Below are 24,687 nucleotides of genomic sequence, written 5' to 3'. Positions count from 1 at the left end.
TAAAGGGAAACTCTTTCCCACAACATGCACACTAATATTTTTCTTTCCTGAAGGTTGGATCATTTCCAGGGAACCTGAATTGACTTCAATGAAGCAGTAATGTATTTCTCACTAAGAACATGTAGACTGCCTCAGAATACAAGAAAACCATTCAAATAAGAAAGGGCCTCACTCAGTTCTTCTAAAAATACCCAATGTTCACACTTAAAAGCAAATTTTTTAGCAATTAGGGTTTGACTACACCAACAGCTATATCTGCTGATCTATAGAAACCTATTACACTAAACAGGAAAGAGATGCTTTTTCTAGAGTCATTAAAAAAAAAATGTGAACACACTGTAAATCCGTGCTCCTAACTTCAAGCCACGCTGCCTAGCAAGTGTAAATACATTCTGGTAAAGTTTAAGGGATTTATTAAACTCCTAGCAGGATTTTCTTTTAAAATTAACCTGAGGACATTTCTCAATGTAAAGCATGGTGAAAATAACAAAAGTCACACTGTAAAAGCACAATTCACAACAGCAAAACCCAAATGTAGGCAACTTTACGTACTATTCCCAAATGGAAGAGATTTCCCAAAAATCAAAACACTCCCTAAAATTTAATTTGCCGGGAGATAAAAAATACACAAGCAACGTATGAAAACAAGACAATGTCAGTGAAAGCACGTGCTCATCAGCATCCCAAGCACAACTGTGTTCGCCAGGACTGCGATGCACTTTAGGAGACACCCGTACTGCCAGGGAAAACTCACCAGAAAGCAACATCCTACATTAAGACTGCACATCTTGCATAAGCATTTCTCTTGACAAGCTCTATCTGCCCCGGGCTCTGACAAGGAAAATACCACTGGTTCTCAGTAAAGGGCCTAAAAAAAGATTTTTATAGAAGCTTGTAAATTTGCTTAACTATAAATTTAAAAACAATAATAATTTAGGAATTTATTAAGGAAGACCTGCCCAAGTCAAGTTGCAAGCACACGACAGGGATCGTGTCACCACTCATGTCTACTTTATATATGGACAAATCTAAGCAGTCAAGACAGTATGAGTAATGTGATCACCACATCCAGAAAGGCTGGTGTCAGCCTGGCTTAGCTATTAGCTGGCTTATTGCAGTCTGCGAAGATTTTGTCTGATAGCAAAGCTGACGTAAGAGGTTCATGTCTCACCCTTACCTATTATAGTTTAATTCACACGGATAACCTAAAGTTTACTGCCACCTTCACTGTAACAACACAGTAACACCCCCCTAAAATAGTACTAGTTTTTAACACAATCAATCTTTCCAGAGATCATGTTTATAGGACCAATAAACCACAGCATGAGATGGTGGAAGAAAAAATAAACTGCGGCAGAGGATAGAAACTTTCTTTCCAGACAGAGAAGTTCACAGAGATCCACCTATAACTTTTGACCACATTTCTATTCCACTTTGAGCAGGGCCAGGATCCCACCACCTCTGCTCCCATCTCCAGTGCTGTGACCAGCAGCTGCTTGTGTAGCTGTGCTCTGAAACTCACTCCTGAAGTTGCTCAGACACTGAAGTCCAGCCTTTTCCCCACACCCAAAGAGCTGCCAGGGTCTGGGAAAAGCCAGTGCAGGAACCTTAAAACTTTGTGTAATGTTGCATTTCCACATTAGCAAGGACACAAAGATGCCCAATTTCATGAACCAAGTAGCCAAATTTCAACATGATTCTTCTCCATGGATGGGCGCTACCAGCAAATATTTCCAATGTTTTTTATCCAACATAAAAAGTAGAAGACGAGCACAAAACCTATAGGGAGCACTTGCCTAAACTAAAAAAATCCAATCAAGCAGAGGCTGAAAAACAAAACAAATGTCACTTGACACTGCTACGTAGCCTTTCACCAGAAAATCTCAGGGCACTGAACTGGACTCAAAACCCCTCCTCTTAAGTATTAAATCACTGGTGCGTGGGTAAATTTGTTAATCCATTTGCTAAGGTCACACAGTGGCAGAAATAGCAGACAATCCCGCCACTAGCTTTCTGTCCTAATCATTATGTGGACAGAAAGTCTTCAGTGATGTAAACTAAAAATAAAGTAAATGCAGTTATCTATTACATGCAGGTATATTAAGTCAACCCAGAACCATAAAATGATCGGTATGGGGACTGGAGGTGTCTCTGGGGCTCCACTGCAGATCTAGACAACTTCACGAAAACTTAAGAGAATTTTTAACCAGGAAGTAATTCCATAATTCCATTTATTCACGCACCCCCACATGAAAGGGCTGCATAGACAAACTGCAGTCATGCTCAAAAAAAGTCTGAAAACCTTGAACAGTAACCCACAGGACAGGCTCCATCAATGCATAGTACCCATACTAGGACACCAAAAGTTTGCCACTCCCTCTGTACTGAAATTAAAGCAGTATTTTACAGATTGCCAATAAGCTACCAAAATTGCGGAAGTCTTCTACTGTCAGAGGGCAGACAGACACATAGCTGATGTGGTCAACACGCAGTCGAGAGATCTATGACCATTTTGACCAGCTTTGGTGCCACTACACATTAAAGCATCCTGATAATACCTCTTATGAAGCTCTGATAATTCAAGAACATTTTGGTGAATACTTTTGTATTGGCATAACACACACTGCAAGCACCAGTTTCTGAAGCGAAAAAGGCAAGAATATGAACTGACAAGAAGAGAAAAATTTATTCTACGAATTAAAAATGCTGAACCAGAAAATGAGCTACACTAGCATTATTAAGATGTACTAAAAACAACAACATCATAAAATTACTGCAGGCAGGGAAAACTAATCTTTGTGTTCTTCCTTAGGCAAAACTCACAGTAATTTCAATGGGACTCTTCCCCCAGATATGGCTGGATGACTACATCCACAGCCTCCACATGCCAACTTTGCTCCTGCAGCCAGTCTCTATTGCATCCATCTTAGTTACACTACACATTTCCCAATTACAGGGATTTATAAACAGCAAGAGTCATTTAGAGGCAATCAACAAAACTAACTTCAGTAGAGATGAGGTTCACCACCATTATCTCAAGTACCAAAGGTTTTGCAGTAAAGGACTTATATTTGAAAGACTTTAAAGGAAAAAAAAATCTTTTACTGACATTCTCAAAAGCACATTTTGCATTCTCTCTGTCCCAAGCGCATCTGTTTCAGAGACAGAATACAAGCCACAGGTTTCACTGGGCAAGAAAGTACAAGAGAGTTTATGACACATTATTCTCTTCTGTTTATTTTAGTAGGTTCCAGACAACAAGTAGCCAAATAAAAATGGTGCTTAAATATCAGGCAAGAGTATTTCCTATATTAAGCAGTTTCTAGATGTGAACTCTTTAAAGATGATCTTTCACCTCTGAAGCTGGAATTACACACACTCATCTATGTAGCACAGGACAAAGGCGCCTGTGCGCACGTACCAGCTCGTGGTCTCAAAGCTGTGTTTGTTCACCCAGAACAATGGGGCATGTGACTTGTCAACACTACCCACAATAAAAACAATAAGATAAGACTGTCACTGATTTCATGATGACTGACTTTGTTTTTGCTAATTTTAAGTCACAATGCCAATAAAAATTTATTGCATAAAATCCCTTAGTTGAAAAAGCCCCAAGCTAACCTCACGGAGCACTTAGTTTTTCACTCAAACTTCCCCAGCTTTTTTGCATCCACACTAAACATCCACATCAACTCCTCCCAAAGCCCCCTTCTGACTTCATTAAGAGCTGGATCAATGTTTTACGCCTAAAGCCAAGGCTATGTTTATCAAATACAGGCATGGCCAAAATATGCCTTTCCCATTTCTTTGCCCAGGTGCCTGCCCCAGACACCCCTCCGCCGCACGCAGGCCCCCTCGCTCACCTCTGCTCAGTGCCCCGCTGCCAGCACCAAGCCTGCAAAAGGAGATGTTCACAGTCCAGCAGGTTTCCCTCCACCACTGACAAGGGCTGCACCCTCCAAACCCACCTAAGCTCACTGGCTCAAGACAGCTACATGCAATCAAGTCCTCTACGTAAACTTAACTAAATTTAGAAGAAAAGGGAAGAAAGCAAAGAAAACCTGAGAACAGAAACAAAAAGGCACGAAATGGGTTTAAAGAACTGACAAAAGAACAGACAGAGAGGATACAAAATCAAGTCCAAAATGACAAAAACAATAAAGCCCTGGGCAGGGGGTGAGGGAGTGGAAACAGGTAGGGGAGAGATTAGAAAATCAAATAAAGTCCTAGAAAGGGATTATAACAAAAGGATGCATACTGTCAGGATGAGACAACACACCCTGGTACATCACATTAATTTGCTATATTCACATGACAGCACAGACAAGGAAGCAGAGCCAAGCAGAGGAGAGGGCGCGACCACACTGATCATTGGAAGGGGTTAATTTCAGAAAAAAAAAAAAGCAGTGTAGTCTTGCACCATTTGTCTTTTAATTATGCAGGGGTAGGCTTGGGAGGTTATTTGAATCACACAGAACAGCAGTAGGCCCAACAGCACCAGACTAACAAACAAAAGCAGACAGCACCGTGCACACGGAAGCACACAACAGTTCCAAACTTCCACCATTTAGAGTAACTTTAATGCAAATGAAATCTGACTGACCTGATCTCTGAACGTGTGTTTTAAAAAACACTGCATTTCTTTCTGTTCATCTTGGAAAAACTCTGTTCCACAAGCAGGTAGTTACAAACCACAGCTGGGAAAGCGGAAGGCACATTAAGCATACAAGTAAATTTTACATATTCTAACATCATCAATGCAGCTTTCTGGAGCTCTTCAGCCCAACGTACAGGTGCCTTGGGGCTGGCACAACAGGGAACCTCAACCTACATAATGGACATACTCTTAGCTGGAGTCTGACATTGCGTTTCACATACCCTCCAAGCCTCTCACATGAAGTCATCCATAGCGTCAAAAAGCGAGTCACAACAAATCAAAATTGTTTTCCCTGGCTACCTCTGAAAGTTTCCATCCTTTTACCTTTCATATCATTTTTACAATTCGTATTAGCATTTCTGTCGATGCACACGGGACCTTTAAAAGTCCAGTTTTGTGTCCCAGTTCATACAAGCAACCAGTATCTCTCCAGTCCAGGGCCCCAGCTGTGTCCCAGGCACTGGGACAATGAAAGGAAGCTGACAAGGATATTCAGTGGGGGCTTCCACCAGGAGCCCACAGAACCACACAGAGAGCAGAGAGGATGGATATTTAAGATACAAGCAGTGCCATCTATTTTACCAGAAAGTAAAACTGGGGAGAGCTGTGGTGCCCAGGCACCTCACCGGGATGATCGAAAGTTTATTGAAAGTTTATTTTTGTTTTAATGAAACAGACTCTTAGAACTTAACCTCCAATATGTTCACTGTGCACTATGAGTACTGTAAGAAAGAATCTTACAAAGAGACTTGATGAACTATAAATAAGGAATCCAAATCAAAATAACCCTACGTGTGTAGAGGAACCAGCTAACATGGACTTTGCCAACAGTTAAGATAAACACATTGATATTTCTGATGTAATCAACAGCCATTCTGAATCTGCCCTGGAAAACAGTCACAGAAATACAAAGCATTTTTCTTACAACTCAAACAATTGTGACAAATATTTACTATAATGGTGAAAGGTTCTGAAAAAAAAAAAATCTGTAATCACTATCAGATTAAGCTCGCCAAAATTGCTTAGCATGCTGCTTCATTGTATTTTTAAGTTTCATCACAATTCAACATATTCCAGTTTCATATTCCTGTTTTTTCATCTTAAATAGTGCTAGAAATTTACAGTCTGAACAAGACGCATCAGATTGTTTCAAATGCACAATGAAGTTTCAGAAAGTGAAAATCAGGTACCACCTCCACATGAGCAAAACATCCCAATTACAGAGCGAGCACAGTCCCTACTTCTCTAAACCCCAGATATGTTGCAGTAGCTATAGGAAACAGCTAATCTATTGCTACAAAACCGATGTTTCTAGCACAATTTATTTGACACCAACATTAATATATGGTTTGACGACGCTGTTCTTCATTTTTCTCCATCCAGGTCTATGTTAACTTTGCTGTAAAAGTACTTTAAGAAGTTTTAAATATGAACAAACGTAACCCCAAAGTAAATACATTACAGATTCACAAATATCATCATGGCAAAAATCTATATTTTTAGGAAGCTCTTCCCAATTACAATTTATCACTAAGAGTCTGTATTTAGGAATGCCTGTTTGTGTTAATAACTAAGCAAAAATTTCTGCACTAGAGAAGAATGCTGACATCCATACAAAAATTAGCTGTGATTCATTGTTTAACAGTTGTCTTCCCTTTAGAGAACACCGCAGACTGAAGGACATATTGCCAAACTGAAAGCACCAATACTTCCTTTAACCTAATATAGGACAAATAAATACACTTCAACAACTTCTAAAACTTGCACGTCCTACTTTTTTGACCCAGATCTCGTTATTTCCCCCACAGGTCTATACAATATCAAAACTACTTTTTCCCCCCAAATTTAGACTTAACCTAAAAGAGGAAAAGTTCTCAATTTCTGGGAGCTAAGGAGACCTGGAAGCAAGGGGCAAAGAGGGTCATCTAAGTTAAAATAATTTAGTATTTTAAGGTAAAATTTTCAGCCACACTTAACGTTCTCTCCCAAATGCTTCACCTAACGGCAAAAAGTGTCATCTGTTCCAACAGGATAGTAAGTTAGACCAATATAAATGATAAATGAAAAATAATTAAATATTTTTATTACTATTTTTACAAGGCAAAAATGTATTTTCAGAAGTCATGCTGACACTCGACCATTAATCAGCCTGTCCAAAAACACAGAAGAGCTATAAAACTTGTTACTCCTCTCCTGAGCCAGCCTGGACAACTTGTTCTAGGAAATCAAATTGTTTCTTCTTTGCCTGGTACTTTGAGGGAACCATCAGGGGATTGAAATTCAACTTGTTGTTCACAATCAAGTTGAATCTCCAGCTCAGAGTTTGCCAGCCATAGGTCACCAATATGAAGAGCCTGAACTTCTAACACTGTTAACATTAAATGATTGCAACTTTCAGGACAGGTTATATTTATGGCTCTAAACCTTGACAATTTCTGTGGTTTTGGCACTGGGAACAGTATTTAGCTGTAGATTTTCATGAATAGTAAATATTGGACCCTTAACGTATAACCTTGGAAAAATGCTCCACAAATAGGCTGTACAGAGATCTTTTCTGTATGCTCTATAGTGGCTGCCAGCAGGCACATAGCTGCCTGCAGAACAGGAAAGTTTCCAGAGTCACTTCCACAGCCCTAATTCATAAAAATCTGCCATCGCCCCAATGTCAGTGGGGTTCAGTGGGAGCTCTACATGCGTTGGGGTAGTGCCCGAATCATTCCCCAAGCTCACCTACGGCTTAAAAGGGGCACCAGCATTAGCTGCAGAGACAGCTGCTGGCCTGCCTTTTGCCAGGCTGACCAATCTACTGCCCCACTGAGGGGGGAGGGAAGGCCTCCTACTCACACCACAGCAGCTGAAATTTCTAGTAACGCACCTCCAGCGATATGGAATAACACATGGTACGTTTGCATATGGCACAAGGCAGGAGAGTGTCTATGTAACGAACGCTTACGTTGAACAGAAATTGAACCAAACCTTAGATCATAAAAAAAAAATCGAACAAAAACAACACACAACTGTTTTTTCTGTGGATCACAGATTTTATTTTTTTTTTTACTGCTAGACGTTACTAATAAACGAGATTGCTCCTTTGCAACATGGAGACCTAAGAATTACAACCATAAACACAAACCAGAGTACACAACATAGCCTTTTACCGATACAGCTCCCAGAAAGAAACAGAAGCACCACCCTCACGGGATTTTGCAAAAATCAGCAAACCACACGCAAGACTTGATTTTTAGAAATGCTAAGCACACACAGAGACTGCCAACATCGCATGCAACTGTGGAGGCTCAGCATCTTTGAAAATATGACTGTATTAATATCTTACTTCACAGACGCAGATGCCAGTTTACACTCAAGAAGAGTCGCGTTTGCACCAAGCAGAACTACAGCACAAACCCAAGGGCCTGCTATCCACCCCACACCATGATACACCGCTCTTGGAGCTGTGCCGGGTACACACAGCACCACAAAGGGCCACACGTGAGCACTGAACCAGCTCAAAGGCAACCAGATTGACACCCAGTCTGCTTGCCTTACTCATCCTGAAAAAAGGACATGTAAGTCTGATAGCATGGTAACTATGTTGCTTCTGGTATTCAAGAGAACTTGTTCAGAAGGACCTCAGTAGCTCTACTTAACACTAAATTGTGAAATTAGTTACATTCAAAGGCCAATAGCAGACTTTCTGAAAGACAGTACACACCTCGACTTAGACAAGCCTGTAAAACTCCTCATCATCACTCTGGAGAGTCTTTCAGTAGGTTTTCCCATAAAGCCACACCAATTCACCAAGCCTTTTTATTATTATTTCTACAGGTAAGAAAATATTCTAAAAGGTCTTTCTAGCAATCAGCCCACCCAAGAAACCAAGTGAGCAGGGGTAAGCTGCAACCAACACCTACGAGTCACTCTTTGGGGATTCAAGACAGATAGGTCCTACACACCCTAACAGTATGCGCATTTTCCCCTCTCAGTTACACATCCTCTAGCTTGGAAGAACCACTTCTTATCAAAAAAAAAAATTTTAAGGCTCTTTATCGATACAAAAAGGAGAGTCTAAAGGATGTCACAGAAAACTACATGGCAAAGTGTAAAAAAAAAAAAAATCAATGTTTCAGTAGGTAAGCTGAGCTACACTTCTACAGATACTTCAGAACCAAAAGAAAACTCAACTTGAGCTCAAACGCGGCCATTAAGAGTCCAGGGCATTGTGTATAAACAATTTCAGCCTTGTTTTCATTACAAGAAGGAAGAAAAGGGCCTTCTTATCTTGCATTAGATACCACAAGGCAGAACCCTAATGAGGAGAAGCTGTTCGCAGTTTTCACACAAACTGGCAGAGTGATTTCTAGACAAGACTTCCATCCTTTTTCACTCAGCTGATCAACTCTCATGAAGCGACAGCGACGCTGCCTCATCTTCACTGCTTTTTACCTCAAGTTAGCTAATTCAATTTTGCAAAATTAACAGAAAGCGAATATATTCCCTTACAATTTCATCTGAAAAGATACTCCTTATTCCTCCTTTCATTGTCATACTTTATCTCAGAGGAAACCAATTATGATAGGAATAAAGTGGTCTCCATCTAGTCTGCTTGGGATCACCGGATGAACCCTTTTCTAGTAAAGTCACTCTTTTCATTAAGCTACTTTACAGAAATTAAAACCATCCAACTCCACACTGCAGTGCCTAGGAAGCTCCAGGCATTTGGGACAGGGTGGCTAAATCAAGAGCAGGAATGTAGGAACTGCTTCTTCATTACCTGTTAACGTGAAGGTATTACATTAATGTTGCAATGCAACTTAAAAATACTGAAAAGAGCTGTCAATCATAGATCCTAACAGAAAACTTCTCACACTTCTTCACCTAACACAAACCCTTAAATTTATATTTAAAACGGTACATGCAACGAGCACATTCTCACAGTAATCGCTTTTTGTAGGAGCTAAACACTCATAATTACAGAGGTGCACACACACTTTCACTTCTCTCCCAGCCTCCAGCCACTTACATAAGCTGATGTTTAGGCCTTTAAATACAGTCGTTATTACACCTTATACTCGGTGTATGCGCACACAGGCGGAAACACACACACACTAAGGCTGGTCAGTAGACCCAGCACTACCACAAGTCTCAATATAAACAACACAAATTAGGTTATAAATGAGCTGTACTTCAGTACATTTCAGCATCACAACATTGCAGTTTCGCTACAGTGCAGTCCTGCAGTACACCCTGTCCCTGCCCTCCTCTCTGAAGCAGACACCAGACCATTTTATGACCCACCTATCCCAAATCAGAAGGGGAAGTGCTGATGGTAGGTTTGTGCCTATCTCTTCCTCTCTTGCCAATAGCATCCTCTCCAGCAAGGTGTCAGAACTCACATGGGCCCCATGATACTGAACAGCTGTGGGACAAGCACAAAAAGCTTGCAAGCAAAAACTGAGGAGGTGACTCTGTCTTGCGACTCCAGATGAGCAGGAGAATAGGCTTAGTGAAGGAAAGGTGCCATGTCTGTCACTGCCTCTGCCTTCCCCAAAACACTGCACAGTGCTGTGATACCAAAAAAGTATCCGTGTCATGAAAGTCTGACATCCCATTGCCCACCAGTAACACAAAAACACACTTGAAATCTGTGGGCAGCTTCTCAGACATCTGCAAAGCTTATTCGACCAAACTAGACTACCAATGTTCACCAAGTTGCGTGTGTTTCTTTACAGAACCTCCTGACTTCTACATGGTTCTGCCCTTGTAGGATGTGGGTCTTTACTGCCACTTCAAAACAGGTAACAGCAAATACATTCTAACTCAAATGTGACATTCATAACAAATTCAATTCCAAAACAAGAATCAAGTTGGGTAAAATGTTTGCTTTACATTATTCAAATCTGTTCTTCCCAACTAAAAAATATTACCTGAAAACACAATTATACACACTTTTGACCATTTTCTTAATCCATCCAGAGCCTCTTTATGCTTAAGGCTGTAGCACTTTTTAGCATCAAACCCTTTCATGATAGGAAAATGGCTATGAAGTGCTGCTGTTGGGTACTTAGCACTTACTCCATGCCTTACAACTTCAAAGCATTACACAAACATCACTAATTACCATATATAGAATAAAACTGAGAGAAACAGTCATATAAAAAAACTCACAGGGTAAAAAAAAAAAAAAAATTCATAACTACCTGTTTGAAGGGGAGAAAAGCTTAAGCAACAGAATCTCCTGTAATTATTGCATTCTTTATGCTACACACATGTACTATGGCTGTTCATGCTTAAACCAACAAAAATCAAACTCTTGCAAACTCTTACAGTCCTAAAAAATTGAAAAGCCCAAAAGCCAAGCCCAATCTCCTTTCACACATTTAAATCATATTTCGTCTTCCATTCCCCACGGGGTGAGAATGAAGTCTTCTCCAGGTGCTCTCAATAACAGTTTGGGAGGCACGCCACCAAGTTCCCAAGACACAGTACCCCAGGAACCCTGTTCTCATAGAGAGAAATTTACATTCCCCTAAGAAAATTTGAGATAGTGACAGTGTACAGGCTCAGGTGATCTTCAGTAAATAATAAGGCCTAATGGAATACAGCGTATCCTAACCAGAAACAAAAGATCACTTGGAAAAAACACAAAGTTTTCTACAATGATTTCCAGGGTGCCACCTGCACCCTAAGCAGCATCACCACAACAGCACGGCCACCTTTTTTGTCATGGCTAACAGAAAAAAAACGTCCTTCATACACTCATCACCAACACATACTGACTTCTTAAATTCAAGGACGCACAAGAGTTTGTAGGACAGTCCTTTTTTTGAAGCATATTCTGAAAAGATGATTAACACACATGGATCCAAATGAACGCCCCAAATCCAACATGAGCCTCATGCAAAAGAACCTTAAGGCTGCTCAGAGCAAGACAAGGGCCCAAAAAACCCTGAGCACCCAAGAACTTCAGTACAACTCAAAACCCAAACACTGGTTTTGCATATGGTGCCCTCTCTCTAAGTGGCATAAACCACTGCCCCAGAGAATACGGGAGAACATCCACAGGGCAGAGACTGCCAACACCAAAGGGCCTTGTTCACGTGCTCAGCATCCTCAGACACTTCTTTCAGTGCCACAGGACAGGAAAAACAAGCAGACAAACCCAGAATATGGGGGGTTTCTTAAGCAACAAAGACTTGGTTCTCCCGATCACGCCCCTCGTGTTTTAATAATAAAGAAAGAATACGTTTTGTGATCCCCTCCATACATCAGGCAGGAATTTGATTTACGCAGACAGGAAAACGAGGAAGTCGAGCACACTGGAGAGTAGTAAAAACTTCACCAGCAAACTTCACTTTCCTACACAGCGACCTACAAACCAAACTTTCCTCCAGGCTCACGTGTCTTCTGCAGCAACAGCCTCAGCCACGAAGCACACGCAAAGTTTGGTGTGCAGGAGGGAAAGAGCACAAGAGAAAGAGCAAGAGAGAAGCCAGGGGAGACTTTTATCCTCTCAAGCTGCCTTAAAAGGCAATTCGGTGATGAGAGATTAAAGTCACCTGGAACAACACGACAGCTTTAACCCTTTCAGGGGACAACAATAACAACAAGCCACACGTCGTGCTATTTGCAAGACCTATATCCTCTACCAAGAAAATAAATACATTGCATCAACCGTGCAAGGAAGATGCAGCGCACAATCTGCACCCGGGTTTCGAGCAGAGGCAAAACCCACGAAAAGAGGGTCCTTAGGAAGTGCAAAAAAGCTTGGGTTTTGCCCCAAACCGGGCCACCACGGGGTGTTCCACGTTCCACCCCGAACTTCCCAGGAAAACTGGTCAATTACTCGGCTGCTCCGCCCCCGGGGGGGCACAGGTCCAGCCCAGCCCCTGACTCCCCGAAGACAGGGCTGGGGGGGGGCGCCCATCCCCCTCCCAGCGGGGCTCGCACACACCACACCCCCCCAAGTAAATATGCGGGATTGGGGGGGGAGAGGGCGCTTCTCCGCACAAATCGGGCTAAAAATAGGGCGCTTGCCATGGCTCCCAAGTGCCGGTGTGTGTGTGTGTTCCTTCCATTAAATCCTTTAACAAAAATGAAGCCGGAGGGGGCGGGGGGAGGAGAAGGGGAGATGGGAAAAAGGAGAGGGGGGGATGGGAAAAAAAAAAGCAGAGAGGGGGATGGAAAAAGGAGAGGGGGAAAGAAGGAAGGGGGATGGGAAGAAGGAGAGAGGGGGATGGGAAGAAGGAAGGGGGAGGGGAAGAATGAGAAGGGGGAGGGGAAGGGGGGAGGGGAAAGAGAAGGGGGGATGGGAAGAAGGGGGGATGGGAAGAAAGGGGGATGGGAAGAAAGGGGGATGGGAAGAAAGGGGGATGGGAAGAAAGGGGGGGATGGGAAGAAGGGGGTGCCGTTTGCTTAAACGCCCCCTTTTCCCCCCTGCAGCCCGGACCCAACCCCCCCCTCCAGCATTCACTAAAGGGGGCGAGGCGGTCGCTGGGCTCCCATCCCCCCCCCATAGGGACAAACGGGGCGCCCCGCACCCCCCCCCCAGTCTCCCCCCCCAGTCCTTACCTTGCGAGCGGGTCCCTGGGAGCGGAGGCACCCGAGATCCCCCCGGTTTGCGCCTCCTCCCGTGTCACACCGCCATGTGCGCGCACATCTGTCTGCGGGCGCCTTCACACGCGGGCGTGCGCCGGGCAGCGTTTGTTTTTAGCTGAGGTGTCCACACCGAGAGCGAGAGGAGGGGTAGGAAAAAAAAATGAGAAAAAAAAAAAAGAAAAAAACCAAAAAACAACAAACCACCGCACACACGGGAGGAGGAAGGGAAAAAAACACCCAGCGAGTAGCGCTGTGATATTCAATTATATCCGAGCCAGGGGAGGGGGAGGGCGGGGAGGGGGGGATTCGGTCCCGAGGAAGGAGGAGGGGGGGAGGAGGGGGGGAAAAAAAAAAGTAATATCAGTGTGCGTGATTGAGATTGAGGAGGAATCGGGGCAGAATGTGGGAGCTGTTACTAAGGGAAGGAGCCGAGCGGCCCGCAGGCAGCGCCGAGCGGTGCCCGGCCGCACCGAAATGGGCGCCGCGGAGCGACGGGAGGGAGGCGAGCCGAGCGGCCGGGAGGCGAGGCCAGGCAGGAGGAGCCGGGCGGCCCCGGGGGGACACACGGCTGCGGCCCCCCCGCACCCAGACCCCCCCCGCGCTGCCCAAGGCTTGGGGGGGAGCGGCCCCGGGGGAGAGGGACCGGGAGCCGTCTTGGAAGTTGATAGAATCACTAAGAGTTTTGAGGGCATCGAGCCCGACCGGACCCGTCCACTACTAAATCATAGAAGTGTTTGTGTTGGGACTTCAGGATTATCCAATTCCAACCGTGGGCAGGGACATCCCACCAGAGTGGGCTGCTCGAGGCACAGGGTGAGAGGGAACGGCCGAGGTTCGGAGTGGACGTTAGGAAAAATTTCTTCACTGAGAAGGGTTATCAGGCACTGGAACTGGGAGGTGGTGGAGTCCTCGTCCCTGGAGTTATTTAAAGGATGGGCAGATGAGGTCTTAGGGGTGCAATCAGAGGGCTGGAGCACCTCCCGGGCGAGGACAGGCTGAAAGAGTTGGGGGCGTTCAGCCTGGAGAAGAGAAGGCCGAGTTGGACTGAGCCTTGAACCCCTCCAGGGATGGGACAGCCACAGCTTCCCTGGGCAACCCTGTGCCAATGCCTCACCACTCTCATGGTGAAGAAATTCCGCCTTATGTCTAGGCTAAATCTGCCCCTCTCCAGTTTATATCCATTGACTCTCGTCCTATAAGCCTTTGTGAACAGTCCCTCCTCAGCTTTCTTGTAGCCCCTTCAGCCTGCTATAAGGTCTCCTCGGAGCCTTCTTTTCTCCGGGCTGAACAAGCCCAACTCTCCTCATATGGGAGGTGCTCCAGCCCTCTGATCATATCCCTAAGCATCTCATCTGCCCATCCTTTAAATAACTCCAAGGATGGGGACTCCACCACCTCCTTGTTCCAGTGTCCGATAACCCTTTTGGTGAAGAAATTTTTCCTAATGTCCAGTTCAAACCTCCCCTGGTGCAACTTGAGGCCATTCCCTCTCATCCTACCCCCTATGCCTTGCGCAGCCTGGTCTAGAGGGAGGTGTCACTGCCCATGGCATGGGAGTTGGAATTAGATGATCTTTAAAGAGCCTTCCAACCTAAACCATTCTATGATTCTATCACTTGGGAGAAGAGACCAACACCCACCTCAGTAACACGTCCTTTCAGGCAGTTGCAGACAATTATGAGGTCTTTCATCAACCTCCTTTTCCCTAGGCTAAACAACCCCAGTTCTCTCAGCTGCTCCTTGGAACACTTGTTCTCCAGCCCCTTCACCAGCTTCATTGCCCTTCTCTGGACACGCTCCAGGACCTCAATGTCTTTCTTGTAGTGAGAGGCCCAAAGTTCTTCTAGGAAAACCATTAATTGTGCTCCACTGCCAAAAGCACTTCTGTATGTTCTTGTAGTGTATCACAGCCCGCAATGGTGCCTGGCATTAGGGATCCGGTCCCTGTGCATGTGCCAGCCTTGGGTGTAACTCAGTGCCAGTACTTGGGCCTGTTACTGCGCTGCCCCGTAACTGCAGTTTGTTAAAATAATCCTCTATAGTCATAGAAACATAGAATCATGGAGTGGTTTGGATTGGGAGGGACCTTAAAGACCATTCAGTTCAACCCCCCTGCCATGGGCAGGGACATCTCCCACCGGATCAGATTGCCCAAAGCCCCATCCAACCTGGCCTTGAACACCTCGAGATATGGGGCATCCACAGCTTCTTGGGGCATCCTGTGGCAGTGACTTACCACCCTCACAGTAAAAGTTTCTTCCTAATATCTAATCTAAATCTTCCCTCTTTCAGCTTAAAACTGTTCCCCCTTGTCCTATCCCTACCTTCTCTGATCAAGAGCCCCTCCCCAGCTTTCCTGTGTGCCCCATTTATGTACTGAAATGTTGCTGTAAGGTCTCCCCTGAGACTTCCCCTTCTCTAGGCTGAACAAGCCAAACTATCTCAGCCTATCCTCATATGGGAGATGCTGCAGCCCTCTGATCATCTTCATGGCCCTCCTCTGGAGTCATTCCAACAGATATATGTCTTTCCTGTGTTGAGGACTCCAGAGCTGAACAGAGTACTCCAGGTGAGGTCTCACGAGAGCAGAGTAGAGGGGCAGTCATAATGTTGTGTCCTGCCTGGATGCCGTTTGGTTTGAGAATCAAAATGCTATTTATCATTTATATTGCAGGTTTATGTTTTAAAGCAGGCTTTGTTATCAAAACACATTCATCACTAGGCAGTCCTCGCCATCCTAAAATGTTTTTGCAATAGCATTTCACACTCTTGGGCGTTGGTCCAACGCTCTCATGTCCGGACACTGGCACTCAGGCGGAGTCCCAATGACCACAAACCATGCACAGCAACAACGGATGTCATTCGTGCTTGTGCCAAAGGCTCTCCACACTTGCAAGCTCAGGTCCAATGCTGCCCAAACAAGGCCTTCACGTCACTGCGCTTCTGCAGAACTTGCTTTTACTGCGTCTGGCAAAACAGGAAAGTAGAGAGATGCGCCCCAAATGTAGCTCTTATTTCTCTCTGTCTTTGTGAACATTGCTCAGCATTGCTGGAGAATGATGCTAGTCCTAAGGTGGCAGTTCTGGAGTTAAGGATGGAGTTAATTTCAGCCTAAGGACCGGAACATACCATAGGCAGATTTCACCTACCTAAGCTTCACCTCACAAACAGATGTGACCCCTTGACTCCACAAAGCCTTGATGAAAGCAGAAGGGTGGGTGTCTAGGTGTAGGATCACCTCACAGTGCTGATTTTTTTCATGGTCAGGCCCATGCACTTATCCTTCTTGTATGAAGAATGATATTTAAATACTTGCAGAAAACAGTTGTGTGTGGGGTTTGTTTTTTTTTTTTTTTTTTTTTTTTTTTTTCCATTGCAAAATCATTTAATTCTGAGAAAGCCCTGGTCTTTGCTTGAAGAGGCCTGAAAAAACCAAAGTTTCTGTAGGAAGCCAGGGTGCATGTTTCTAATTGCAGACCACATGTCTTCCAACACTTATTTCTGTAATGATTTTGATGGCCCAAGTGGGCCACTTCCTCTTCTCCCTAACAGTGTGTAGGTTGTCTGCTTTAGGCGTGTAAAGATGCAGCAGTTTGTAAAGACCAGCCTAATTCCAAACTTCGACCACTTTGTTGAAAGTTCAGAAATTTAAAAGGGATGATAAAAGTGGCTAGAGACTCATTTACACCTTCCTACATTATAATCTCAGGTCTGCTGATTCTTCTAAATGAGCTTAACCTCTTGATATGCTGAATTATTTATTTCCCAGGTAAAAGAAGATAAGCAATAACAGTGGGTAGAGGAAAGGGGAATGGGATTATTAAGCCTAAGGCAACGGAAAAGATAAGGGACCTCTTACAGGGGACTGTGGAACACCAGAGACCTGGAGAAGGGTATGGGAGGAGCTGTGAGATGTCCATTGAACAGGAATGGGAGGTGTAATGTTCAGAAAGCTTGTGTGAGAAACAAAAGAGGGAAAACCCCTCAAGTGTGTTTTGTTTGGCCCACAGGAACTATGAACAACGTCTTCCCATCCATCTGCTGAGCCGTGACAACGTGCTGAACTGAAGTCATCTGGCTGAACGTTTCCATGGTCTAGTGTTCTCTAAATGTTCAGTCACGACTCTGGGGTGCCAGGCTTTCATTTTTAATGTGATGATGTACTCGACTGGGTGATTACCCAAGGATACATTCTGCTCTGCAGAATCTACAGAGTGCATTCTGGCAGATTTATGCTTAAATTATTTTGCCCCATCTGTTTTGGTTTGGTTTCCCTTCCTTTACAAAGGCGAACACCTCACAGGACTGCACAAAAGCCTTACTTTCCGTGATGAGCTTCAGACTTCGTAGTTCTATTGCCCAAATACACAGCTGGCCTCAGAGTTACCAGGGCTTCTTTCACAGTCGAGGGAAGTTCTCGCTTTCGGAGGTTTCCAAGAATAGCTGTTGGGTAACACAGGGCAGTTGAGCAGGTTATGGATTTTGTCGAGCTGTTCAGTGAGTGAGCCGAGTTTAGGGAGTTAGCTTTGCCTTCAGCCCGGAGAGGCACTTTCAAACAATAGCTGTGACTACGTTTCCTTTCCCAAACTATCCTAGTAGCCAGAAGGACTGGACCAAACCCTAACTTGTGGGTGGAACTGGATCCATCTGAGGTCTTGTGTTTGAATAAAGCATGCCTTCAACGTGCTTCAGTAATACTGCTGTTCATTTTCCATGGCTCTGTCATCCCAACTACTGAAAAGTCTTCTCACAGCCATATTTGTGAGACACATCCTTAACATAGTTGAAATTCCTTGTAACGGTGAGTTCTCTGCCTACTAGGCACATATAAGCAAATATTTGCAATAACTGGACCAGTGTTTGCGCAGCACCAAGCATGCTGCCCAGACTACATAAATAATAATACTTGGCACTCGCGGAGCGGTTTCCATTTCAAAGCACTTTAGTCATAACCCTTGACACCTATATGGCCTTTTACATCTTTACAAGAATTAATTAATCCTCACAGTGTCCTGTGAGATAGGTATGCACTGCAATAATAACAACAACAACAATTAATAATTCATGCATTCTACTCAAAAAATCACTTCAGGGATTAAAATGCATCTGTAATACTCCGGTTTTATTAACATTTTCCAGCAAATAATAAAAGCCATGGTATTGTGTTAAATCTGTGTAATACCTGTTCATAAATCTTCTGTAGATTGGTGTGAGACTGAAGGCCTGGTGAGATACCGGTATGTTGGTAGGAATCACACGATTGGCTTCAGAAAAGCAAGATCAAGCCTGGTCCACCACACAATCTAGGTGCCAGAATGAAACTTGCCACACATGGGAGTGCATAAATAAATACCAGTGAACCAGGAAGGCTCTTTGTTCATTTTTAGCTGTTGTTTTTGCAAAGGCTCCCCCAGTTACAGCATGCGTTACAGGACCCCATCCTATACAAACAGAGCACCAAGAAAATGCCAGCGCTTACTGGGTGAAAAATGGTAGTGACTCAGCACCACATTGTGTAAGAGGGAGAGTAGGACAAGTCTGGCCAACACCGGGGCAAACCCTTCCCCTTGTAGAAATTACCATACTGCCTTTGATGTGCAGGCAAGTCCCAGTCAAACTTGATATTTAAACAAGCAGGACTTAAACTCTGTTGACTTAAACAGGCTCCCACCAGGGGAGGGCCGTGGCTGCGGGCTTGCCGGGGGCAGAGGGGTGATGGGTGCTGGAGTCAGACTCCCCACATTGACAGTCCAATTCCCCGTGAAGATGCTTTTTTTCAGTTTGCATTGCAAAGTGGATTAAACCACAAAGACACTTTTAGCCCTAATAATGCTGCCAGGACAAAAAAAGAGTGGGAAAGAGTAGAGACAGGTATGCCCACACCTTAGTGATTTCCCTGTGACTTCCCCACGATTAAGAACCATAAATCTGGAGCACAGAACAGTTAAGGCCAGTGCCTTTCACACTCTAAGACTTTTTCCTTTAATGTGAGGAAGATACCAACTTTTTAAAAAAAACTTCAGAATTCTGTGTAGTACAAATCAAGAAAGGAAATGGAAGTTCACCAGTTTTAAGGGACTGGCTTTATTCTTTTTGCACCTGCTGACAGTGACTGTTTGCAGGAGAGGACCTGCTGGGAAAGGGACTTGTTTCTGAGTAGGGAGATCTGCCACTACCTTGGCATACAAATTGATCGATAATTGATCAGTGGACAAGTGGTAAAAACCACTGTAAGGTGCTGCTGATTAACATACTTGTAGCACTACTTTTTATTTTCATTTGCTGCAAAGCATACACACACAGGTACATTGTAGACCTCCATAAGGCAGAGAGGATTCCATCCTAAAACAATCATCTCATTGATACACTTACCCAGATTGATTCCTGAGGCTACTGCTTCCCAGAATAAACAGCAAGAGTGGAGAAACAGCATGACCAGGTGAATAGCCTCTCATTCATAGACATCTGATGAACTGAGTGATCCAAAGCCATTAAGTGGCTCTTTCAGAAACTTCAGGACGCAAGTTATGCTGCTTAGAGCACATATAGTGCTGCTGTAACTCGGTGTTTTAAGAGGCATGAGCCAGTTAGCATCCCTCCAGTACACAGAGCTTCCGCAGGGCATGGGCCGCTTGTCCCAGCCATTCTGCACAGGGGAAATTTCATATTTCTATTTTTAAAAGGTACCAACAGCCCTCCTCTCCCCCATATGATAGCCTACAGATGACAAAGTTAAGAACTGCTCCAGCAGGACTGGGATATTTACCAAACAAAGCCATTGGCCTTATTGTCTTCTGCCGCTGGCCTCCTCCCCAGAGGCCCAGCAGACCCTGAAGACTTTAAGGGGAACACAATTATGTGTGTGAATGCGTCACACCAAGGAGAGCTTTCACATCAGTGCCAGAGAAACATATCTTTAAAAGAAAAGTGAGAGAAAGAGGAGCAGAGATGCCAGCTACTTCTGCCTCCTTCAGGCAAGGGCTCCTGAGCCTTGCCTTCCCCAGGGGAACGGCTGCTCCCACTGGGTCACATCCTCCCCCATCTTTTTTTCTTTTTTCTCTTTTTTTTTGAGTGGAAAAACAATGGGTTTTGCTGCTGCTGCCCCAGAGCCTCCCTGCCCGCAGAGAGCTGCCATTGTGGGCAGAGGATGCCACCATCCCCTTGGGCTCCCAAAGTGGTTCCTGGCGCACGAAGGAGGATGCAGTGAAAGCTGTCGCAGGGCCACCAGCTGGCACGATCAGTGTCGTGTTGAAAGCCCTGAATACTGTCCCTTGCTACCCAGAATTTGGCCCCAGGGGTTTTTGTGGATGTTTTGCATAACTGCAGAGAAGAGAAAAATGAGTGACCATCGCAGAAAGATGCTGATACAGACCTGACTCTGGAAAGCAACAAGAGCTGAGCCCCGGCGGGTTTATTTATCACAGGTGCAGAGCTATAGTTTCAACGTGAACCGGAGTTGTTTCCTTGAGAGGCAATGCTCTGGCAGGCGGATACCATGACAGCAGGCAGGCTGTTGTTAAACAACCTCTCTGCAAGCACACCCAGCAATGCAAGACCAGACTGCCTCGGAGTTCCTGTAGTAATTAGTTTAGACACAGGGAGCTGAGTTAAAGACGTGGGAACAATGTATTTTTTGGCTTTAATCACTCTCTAAGGATTGTTTTAACTTTTTTTTTCTTCTTTTTTTTCCCCTGCAGTTGGATATGTAAATATCCACATTTCTTAAAATGGAAACAAAGAAATATTCTTTCTCAAATAAAAAAACTGAAGAGGCCCCTGTTAACTCCATGGTTATGACAAAGCTCCCTTCCTGGCAGGGTTGTAACTCGGAGGTTACATCCTCCAGTGGCTAAGCAAATCCAAACTTGTTTTATTTTAACAAGGTTACAAAAAAGGGTGTGTACCTGCAGCTATCGCACACTTCTGAAGTTTCAAGCAAGACGTATCTGGCTCTTCTATGAGATCAAACGGATTATCTTGCAGGGCCAGGATGTGGTTGCAAAAATTCAGTATTGTGTGTGTCATCATGATTCATAATATAATCTACGTTACTCGGTATAATTACCGCAGAGTAAATAAAGGCACAAGTACTAAAGGCATAATATTTCTTAGAAATTTACCTTTATCTCTGTCACATACTATTTTTATGTTTCCCAGCAGCCCAGGAGTCTGGCCAACTTCAAAAGGATTTCTTTTTCTTGTCCATACTTAAAGTCTTGCTTTTCTTTCATTATACCTACATTGTTCTGGTTCTTTACATGAGTGGAGGATGAAGCCAGGACTGTTTGCTCCCTAATCAGAGTCCTGAAAGACTCCTCATGTGGTCTTCAGCAAGCTGTTTATTACCAGGGCATAAGCTTCCATCTATAAAAAGAGAGGACTAACACAGCTACTAATGATGATGATATTATTGTTAACACATAATTATCTATCTCACAAGAAAAGTGGGAGGGTAAATTAGTGTTTATAAAGTATTTTAAAGATGATAATATTATTTATTTGAGGGCTATACTTTATGTCCTGAGGACAGCAATTGTTGAAAACCACCTTCTAATTAGATTTTGCTAATGACGGTGTGAGAAAGGTTTAGGAAAAAAAAAAAAATCAATACATTCAAAAGTCCCTGTTTTTTCCTCTTATATTATTGCTATCAGCTGCTTTCCTGTAGATAGATATGCTATATTCACATCTACAAGACATTAAGCATTATTTTCTGGCATATTAACTGTAAAACAAATGAAGCATATGGTGGTGCCAAAGCACACCCTGCAGTATGTTATTAGACAACTTGCTCCAGTGATTAAAGCCCTCGAAGTCAATAGAGGTTCTGCAGTTGTTTGGGTTTCCTCCCCCCTCTACCCCGCCGGGCTAGGATTTCATCTTGGATCTCCAACCTTGTCTTTCACTGCACATCACTGATGGGTTTAACACTCAGTTAAAGCACACCCTGGATTTATTTTATACAGTCCCTTAGCTGTGAAAGGGTGATGGCAGGTGCTCATCACAAGGAGCTGACTGCAGCGCAAGTCCAGCCAGAAGAACGACTTTGCTGGGGCCTCCTGTATTTGCCCTTTTTTAAATCAATTATCTACATTTGATTGAACATTATTTCTCTCAGTTTTATTCTTTAGGAATTCTGATAATGTATCAAACTTCCCTGAGCCAGTTGTAATCTTCACCCCCTCCGATGCGCACCGCACTAACCGTGAGTGGCTGCAGTAGATTAAGCAGTATATTTCCACAAAACATTTCCAATACGAGACCAGATTTTATGAGCTGTGTGAGCATCCTGTGTAACATTTCTAGCAGGTACATAAAATGCTTCGGGGTATATACAGACATTTGACTGGGTAGACCAGTGCTACTTGCATCAGAAATAGCTCTCAGTCTTTCATGGTGCTAGATGTGCACTGTAACGTAAGACCAGGAGACACACAAAAAATAGAGGGATAGAAAAAAAAACCCAAAGCACACAGTGGAAGAATGAACTGCGAATTATTTCCTCAGCTGAGCCAATATTTCCTACAACACGGCTTTCTGTGAGTCAGCCTTTTTGTGCCACAGAACTTAAAATAGCAGAAGTGAGATAACAGTAGGCTTGTTGGAAATTTTAGAAATTTTCAAGGGATAAAAAAAAAAAGAGAACAACTTTTGGGCTGAGAGAGTTACTGTATGTATACATCCAATAATCCTAAAAAGGTGACATTTATCCAAGATTGTGAGACACAGTAAATCCCAGGCATGGGGGAAGCCCCTTTTGCAGTGCTGAGGGCACAGAGCGCTGCACCCCAGCCCCCTTTCTCCCTCTCCCATAAGCAGAAGTTGTTTCATCCCATCCTCAGTACCTCCTTTAATTCTGCTTATGCTGCTGAGAAGCCCTGAGGTGGCGGAGAGGAACTTTAGGCAAATTCCACCCTGATTTCACATAGTTCAGGATAGGGCTTAATAAATATACAGAGAGGAGAAGAGAGAATATTTCTAGAGGCAGGGTAAAGCAGGGGATGGGCTAGCAATTATGCAGACTTGTTGGCCACATCCCAGCCTTCAGTGGTTCCTCAAGGGCTCGGTCTACCAGAAATGAGCTTAAAGTCTGGATTAAATGCATCTCCCACCAAAGCCATCACCTTCCCTATTCGCTTGCATGACATGCAGCACACCTGGGTAGAAGAGATCCCACGGAGAGCAAAGACCACACGCTGCTGGTACTTCTGCACCACCAGCGAGAAGCAATTAGCATGTCAAAGGGGTGGAGCCCCACCATGACCTGTATGTAAAAATTAATATCGTTATTAAAATGGACCCAAAAATGAAAACGGCACCCCATGCACCCCAGCTTTCAGCAGGGCTGGGGCTGTCTCTTCCATTACTGGCTTAATGAAGCCTCCCCTGTCTGCCTCAGATTTCATCTACTTGCTCGTGGCCTGTATGGATAATTCTCTCTCTTGCCCTATATTTACGTTCAAAATCTAACGTTTACTAACTTGATTGGACAGGGGGCATTTTGCAAAGAAGTGGCCCCAGGCAGAAACATGGCATTTGGCTTTTATTTTTTGTTTCTTCCTATCAAACACAGGTCCTGTTCTGCAGGACGCTGGGCAGAGAGAGCTGCACCAGATGTCTAACGTAAGCAAACAAAGCCCAGGCACAGATACAGCCTGGCTTTACACAGCAGGTTATTTTTAAAGCTAAGAGCAAAACCTCCGTCTCCTGAGCCTCATTAACGGGAGGCTCACACTGGCCAGGCTGCGCCTCAGTATTCAAACCCAAGTGTTTCTGTGTGAGCGCCTTCTCTCCCTCCATTGCTCAGGAATTTTTATTTTAGAAGTCTATGAGGACATAAAAAACTTTCCATTTCCCACATCCTGTCATTAAGCAGCTGTACTCTGAACAATGAATGATGACAAACCAAAGCAACAGTTTTAACTGAGGCAGGATTACACTTGGCATCGCTATTTGTTATGTGGCTTACTGGACAGCAAGACAAATGCGTACTCCTGCTACCCTTTCCTGCTGCCATCTCTGTCCTCCATTAATACATAACGGCACAATTAGAGGGAGCATTATAGCCAAAGCAGCTGCAGGATGAGACCCCCAAAATCAAGACAACAGGGCCAGCAAAGGCTGGGGGTCTGCAGTCTTGGATGGGACCCTTGCTTTCTCTGGGCTGGGTTCTCACCTCCAGCACTGACCTAGCAGTACCTGATGCTTCAGTGGGAAGAAAAAGACTTGCACAAGCCTTCTGGGCTGCGGTGCGCTTGTATGCATACAGGGAGACAGTTGTCCTGACCTGGGGCGGATGGCTCACCAGAGAATATTAGCCAAATATTAGCATTCTGTTATTTTCTACTGAGTAAGGTGGAAACATAACCAACCCATGCCTGATATAATTGTCACAAGGTACTTGCAGGGGTTTAAGTAATGTCTCACTTTGCTTG

The 24,687-nt window shown here is 44.2% G+C and overlaps 1 protein-coding gene across 6 annotated transcripts in view; it reads right to left on the bottom strand.

Moving 5' to 3' along the window:
* TBL1XR1 (TBL1X/Y related 1) overlaps positions 1 to 13,428 on the bottom strand; it is a 111,980-nt gene extending 98,552 nt beyond the window's left edge. For 5 of the 6 annotated variants that reach the window (XM_054074480.1, XM_054074485.1, XM_054074481.1 and 2 more), the window contains exon 1: positions 13,226 to 13,428. The gene's annotated coding sequence lies outside the window, so the exon portion shown is untranslated. The remainder of the gene's footprint in view (positions 1 to 13,225) is intronic. The other variant, XM_054074486.1, reaches the window with a different exon arrangement.
* Between the last annotated feature and the right edge of the window lie 11,259 nt (positions 13,429 to 24,687).

This window comes from Cuculus canorus, chromosome 9 (genome assembly GCF_017976375.1).
Source record: "Cuculus canorus isolate bCucCan1 chromosome 9, bCucCan1.pri, whole genome shotgun sequence".
NCBI lineage: Eukaryota > Metazoa > Chordata > Aves > Cuculiformes > Cuculidae > Cuculus > Cuculus canorus.
Note: the sequence above shows the minus strand (reverse complement) of the source record. Positions and strands in the feature narration are given on the sequence as shown.